The sequence below is a fragment of the Parus major genome, chromosome 2, assembly GCF_001522545.3.
Source record: "Parus major isolate Abel chromosome 2, Parus_major1.1, whole genome shotgun sequence".
NCBI lineage: Eukaryota > Metazoa > Chordata > Aves > Passeriformes > Paridae > Parus > Parus major.
This window is the reverse complement of record NC_031769.1, coordinates 107,815,431-107,822,262: the sequence shown is the minus strand read 5'-3', so window position 1 is coordinate 107,822,262 and position 6,832 is coordinate 107,815,431.

Sequence of the window (6,832 nt, the reverse complement as noted above, 5' to 3'; positions counted from 1 at the left end):
CACACTTCTGTCCCTACAAGCAGTTTGCGTGGGAGGATCCATTGAGCATTAGATTTTTCCTGCTGGGGACAGCACCAATTCGGCGTTCTCCGACACTGCAGAACAAAGAGAAAGTTAATCTTTTTTTTTTAAACCATGAAAGCAGCTGAGTCCTTCTTGGTGCCTGGCGAGGAGAGGGCCTTTCAAGGTGTGAGGTATGCAGCAGGTTGCGTTGTCTCAAAATACAAACATCTGTCTAAATTCTCTTGATAAACTTTAACAGCAAATTAATGAACATCTATAACAGCCTAACTTTTGTCAGGAGGGAGAGTGTTTGCTCTCAGGAATAACAGCCATAAGCATGGGTGTTCTAGCAAGTTACTATCCCACCCTTGCCATAGTGGCTGGATCTTGGTGACTCCCCAGAAACCTTGCCTTGCCCCCAGCTCTGCCTGCCGCTCCCTATTCGTGCTGACTAATCTTCCTTACAGCAGTGCCAGGAAGCTTCTGGCTTCCCTGGGGTGGAGGACAAGGACATTCTTGATCAGACCAGCAGAGTCCATCTCTGCTTCTTAAAAAAGCAAGGTTAACTTTACAACAATGTTTTTTGTTGTTGCTTTTTTCTCGAACAATAGTTTCTTCTTCCCGACAAGTGATTCAACCAAATGACACAAGTGTGGAACCTAGCAAATGCTGTTAAGGTGGAAAACCCAGTGTATATTCTTAGTAATGAAATGTTGAAATTCATTTATAGTCATGTGAAGCTATTATACAAATATTTTGCATTGTTTGAGATTATATCATTAATCTTTCCTGCATTGTTTAAAGAGTCTTTACTGCACTGTGGTCACAGAGCTGCTCATTTTTTGGGAAAAGATCCCAGTAAAAAACAGATTATCAGGGCAGTGCATGGATATATCAAAATAGCATTTATTTATTCAAAATAGGTAATGGATAATGCATAATATGTTAAAAATTATCTACATCACAAAGGGTTTCTAGGTCCCAGACAGCTCTTGAGACTGGAGCAATTGCAACAGGCACAGTCACCAGCTTCGAAGTGTTCACAGGACCAAGCACATGCATTTTTTTTTTTTTGTGGGCAAAAATGCTCTAACCGAGGAGAGTAGATTAGCACCAGGATTTGATACTTTAAGCAAACACTTGGCATTCTAAAAATGGAGTCGTTGTTCCTGTGTGGGCTAACTATGTTTTTGATTCTCCATGCCTCCTGTCATGCACCTTAAACAAATTCAAGAAGGAATAATCCCTCCCTTTCTTTTGCTTTTCCTCCTTTCTCTCACTTAAATGCTTTTTCCTTATTTTTCTCTGTTCAGCTCTTTCCCTTATATGCAGTCTTCTATTTGCTGCTTGCCTGAATTTTTTTTTTTTTTTGGTTGTTTTTTCCCCTTTGCTGGTGTAGCCAGGTTGTTTAACTTTTTGGGTGAGAGGTGCAGCTGTGGAAATGAGTAAGCCTGCTGAGCTGCGAGCTGTGGGATTGGCAGAGCTGTAAAATAGCCCGGCCAGATCCTTGTCCTGAACACAGGCGTTTTGTTACTGACAGAGTGATATACCGCCTTTTATGTGTGTGTGAAACAAGGCGTGGCAGAGTAACCCTTTTGTTGCTTTCCTTTGCAGAGGAACTGGAGCTGCTCTGAAATTGCCTCTAGACTTTTTTCAAGGTGGTGTGGCTCTCTTTCTGGGAAAACTCACGACAGAGAGCATTTAGGTGTGTACATATAAACAATTGCTCTGCTGTGCAGCTAATAGGATAGAATAAAATAAATAGACTAGAATAGCTCAGCTGGAAGAGACAACAATCTATCAGTTCAACTGCCTGACCACTTCAGGGCTGTCCAAAAGCTACAGCATGTCATTAAGGGCACAGTTGAAAAGCCTGTTAACTATTGATAGCTTGGGGCATCAACCATCTCTCTCTAGGAAGCCTGTTCCAGTCTTTGAACACCCTTTCTTGAAAGAGAAGCTTCCTGATATCCAGTTTGAAACTCCCCTGGTGGAGCTTTGAGCTATTCCCACATGTCCTGTCACTGGATACCAGAGAGAACAGATCAACAGTGGAAACCTCCCTCTCCACTTCTCTTCAAGAGGCTGTAGGAAGCAACGAGGTCACCCCTTAGCCTTCTTCTCTCCAAGCTAGACAAACCTAAGTCCTCAGACACTTCTCACAGAACATTCCTTCCAGCCATTTCACCAGCTTTGTTGGTCTCCTTGGACACATTAAACAACCTTCACATACTTTGTGATTTGTGTGAGGCCACTGCCCACAGTGCTCCAAGTGAGGCTGCACCAACACTGAACACAGCAGAATAATTTCCTTTTAAGACTGACTGGGTGCACTGTGTTTGATGTACCCCAGGTTGGGAGGTGCCCTCTGGGCTGCCAGTGCACTGGTGACTCCCACTGAGTCTCCTGCTAGCCAACACCCCCAGATCCCCCTCTGCAGGGCTGCTCTGCAACCACTTCTTTCCCATGTTGTACTTGTGTTTGGTGGAAGTAGAAATATTAGCTTCTTTTTGGTCTGTGAATTTTCATCAGTGCTGGACAACGAACTGCATTCAACAGAAAGGTTATTTTAGAAAAATTGCACCTTGGATAAAATCTCTGCTGATGTTACTCTAATCTGTCAAGTCCAGTATTAGCTGCAATGGTATGGTGTAAGTTTTCAGGGACTGTAGGTACAGGAATGTGGCATTCCCTGTCTCAGAAGAAAAAGAGCATTATCCTATTATTTTTTTCTATCACATCTGAGGTACATGAGCTAATAAACATAAAACCACTGTGTGTGCCTCTGCATTATGTCAGTAGGTAACCTTAGAAGGGATTCATTTAGCAAAAAAAGAGGGCTCAATTTTAAAACTGAAGAACAATGCAGGCAGGAAACCAGATATCAACTGACCTGAAGTTTAGCCTGGAAATTGGAGGAATGCTGAACTCTGATAGATGGAGTTTGGAGTGTGTTGGTTGCAAATTCAGGGATGAGAACTCAATGGATTTTTGGGGCAGATTTCAGTCAACTCATAAAGGAGATTCTGTAATGATTCTATAATTCTAATGCCAGTTACCAATGGACTGGTGGTCATAACAAAATCATTTCACATTTTTATAGAGTCATAGGATGGTTTGGATTGAAAGGGACATTTAAAAGTCATTTTGTCCAATGCAATGAAGAGGAGCATATTCAACTAGATTGGGCTATAATAATATATTAATAATAATAATTCCAAATTAACTATAAAACCCCCCAGGATGCATTATATATACATATTCTCAAATTTTCTAGGCCTTTGATATATAAAGTGAGAAGTAAGCTCAGGAGGAGTCACATGATTTACACTAATAAAATCTGAAGATAAAAGGGAATCTTGGTTCCCATGTTCTTAGAGGCTTCAGGAAACATCAGTAAGGCAGCAATCACAAGCCCAGGAGACTGGACTAGATGATCTTTTAAGAGGCCTTTTTCTGTTCTATGATTCCATGATTTTTAAAAGGTACGTTAGAAAGGACTTACATGCTCTCTGCATTTACAAAGAAGGAGAAATTGCAAAAAAGGAAGATTTAAGTAAGCTACCAGTTGAATTTTCCAGTAGGAATAAAAGGACAACTAGAGCCTGTTGAATCCTCCTTAATGGAAATTCTTAGGGTTAGGATGGTCATTTTACAGGAAAGATAGTGCTAGAATTGAATTGAATTTCTGTTGGGTCTCTTCTGCTCCCATTTGCATCAGGCAAGTCTGACTGAATAAAACATAAGCAAGTTAGATGGGACAGTGAACTCCAGTTCTTTAAAGCATCGAGCTTTCCTATTCAGCATCTCCTGGTGACATGAGAGGGGCTGCTGAGATAGTCAGGTGCTGTTTATTAGTGATTAGATTAGTGTAGAATCACAGAATCTTAAGACCTTAAAGATCATCTAATTTCAACCTCCCTGGATGGGATGACTTGCAGAGAGATCTAGATAGACTGGAGCACTGGGCAGTGATTAATGGAATGGAATTGAACAAGTTGAAATGCTGCATTCTGCACCTATGGTGGAGTAAAACTGGGAATGAGTATTAACTGTGAGAGGAGTGACCAGAGAGCAGCCCTGCAAAAAGTCAGGGACACCTTCCACTGGATCAGGTTACTCAAAGCCCCATCCTTGAACACTTCCAGGATGGGGGCATAGTGTCTCAGCATTCTCACAGTAAAGATTTTCCTCATAATAGCTAATCTAAACCCTCTTTCAGTTTTAAAGCTGTTCTTCATTGTCTATCACTACCTGCCCTTGTTAGAAGTCACTCAGCTCTCTTCTAGGCCCTCTTCAGGTACTGGAAGGCTGCTGTAAACTGTGACATTATAACTTCATGTGCACTTATTTTTCTTGTAATTACTTGAATGGATGGTGCTGTGGTCTAAAGCACTTCCCAGAATTAGACCTTTTTCCCCCCCTCTTTTCAACTTTTGTCCCACTGTACCTGACCATCCTCTCCCCCAGGAAAAAGACTAGATGTTCTTTCACCTTCTCTTTCACTTTTAACCTACAATTCAAAACAAGAATATGTATTTCTAAGAATTTGCCATGTTGCCTAGTTTTACATGAACTTTGCACCTTGGCCCTTGTTTTCTTGAGTATTGCTTGTATGCTTTACTTTGAATTCCTAGATTCACTCTTCATTTATTTATGTTCATACTGTAGGGTTGTCCTGTGACCAGTTTTAAAAGCGTTTAAGAGCGCTCACTTGATGAAAAAAGTGGAAAGAAGCAATGCTGTGAAAAAGACTCATGCCTGTCACCAAATATTAGTGTTATAAGGCCTGAACATACTTTAATCTTAGCTAAATTGAATAACAAAGGATTTCCAGAATAAGTGAGGAAATAATAAACTGTACTTTCAGGAGCTTAAAATATCAAGTGAGTTACTCTGTGAATCACAAATGGTGATAGAACAAAGTAAGAGCTGGCTCTGGTAAGACGTCAGAGAGGGCCATGGACATGCACACTACTGTGTGGGATGGTTACAGGATATGTATCCCACCACTTCAAGACCACTGATATTCTGTTCAATCAAAATATATTTTGATTTAAATGGCAAAAAAGAAAAATCCCAAATAACCCAGGGGCTGCATTCGCTTTTTTATTTTTCCCTTATGGTTACACATCTATGAACGTGAAAACCATATTCGCTAACATCGGTGTTGACTGACAATTTTCCATTAAGACTTACTGGTTTCAGATGCTTTCAGATGATTCCTTCACAAGAACTGTGAATCCCAGACAATCTCTCAGAACTGAGACTAGACAGCTTTTCAAAGGTGATGTAGAAAACTATTTTCAGTCCTGGAAATCCTGCTGAATTTTTAGTTTAAACTCTCAACTTAGGTGTAATCAAATGTAGAGCAGCCCTCACATGACAGTGGAGCAGAACTAGTAAGTCTCAGAATAAAAATGGGGACTATTTGCATTCTGTCTCTGGGAATGGCAATAGGAGATGCCATTTAGGAAGTGTCTACAAGCCTGGACGCTGTTTGCAGTCCATCCCCTAGTACTCACCCAGATGGGGCTATTTAGTTTGTATTTGTTGACCTGTTACACATGAATTTCTCCAGTCCCTACCTAAGGCTCTAGCTGCACTTACAGCTTACCATGGTCACTTTTATTCAGTAATATATTAACTAGGAAGGTCACAAAGATAAAAGTCAGATGTACAGCACAAGAAAGGCATTACTTTCCTGCTAGTATTTATAAATTTTGCATGTTCGATAGCTGTTATTTTGCTATTTATATTCAAACTTTTGATCTTGAGTGGATTTTACAGTCAAATAGCATTCATTAAAATAGACATTTAGCATCAAAGACTCAAGATGTCCCTCTGCATATGTGCTTCAGGCACATTACTGACAATGTGTTTATGGGGGTTACCAAAACACCTTAACACCTGAGCATTTTGCTCATTGATGAGTTTGTAATCATATTCCTAAGGGGAAGAGATTAAGCTGCAATTCCCCTTTTCAAAGACAATGTATTGAAAATTCAGAAAAGTTAAGCAACTTACCAAGATCCTATAGGGAATCCTGGGGAGCCTTTGTCTCATGAGTCTGGCTCTGGTGTCACAATTCACCTCCCTGATAACCTGTGCCTGCAGTGACTGTCAGAGGAACAGACCTTCACCTAGCTCTTTGGTACTGGATCACTGTAAAATCAAAGCCTGCAGGTACAAAATTACCATTCGTTTTACCTAGATTTTTACTGACTTGAGAAAAATCTTTAATGAAGGAGCTGGAAGGAAGCCTGTAATAATATATGTATTTTTTTTATTATTTTTTTTTAGAGCTTTTCCAAAGAGTATGAAAAATAAAAAGATTAAGCAGGTAACTATCTAAATTTGCAGTTAGGCCAAACAGCACATGATGAACATCAATAATTGGAGTACATGATGGATGTCAACTGAGCAGCTTTTGTTTCCTAAATTATCATTTCTTAAGTTATCATCATGTTCTATATCATAACTCATTGCACTGTATGCTGAATTACATGATGCTGTTTAGCAATTGGTCAAATATGCATCCAAAACTGTCATCAGTTGTAATTTTGACATTATTCTCCTTTTTATAAATTTTAAGTGCACTTGGAATATGAAATAACATTGTTTATAGAAACTAGAATTTCTTGAGCATAAAAACTGGTATGTAACACAATTTTGGTTCATTTCTGTCTCGACAGGTTCTAAATACACAAAATATAAATGATAAATTATCTTTGTTGCATTGGAATGGGTAGTATCATCAGACTGATAGCAAAGTTGCTATAAATTTGAAGATGGACAATTTTTTTCTTCTGACTTCCTGAAAAGACAC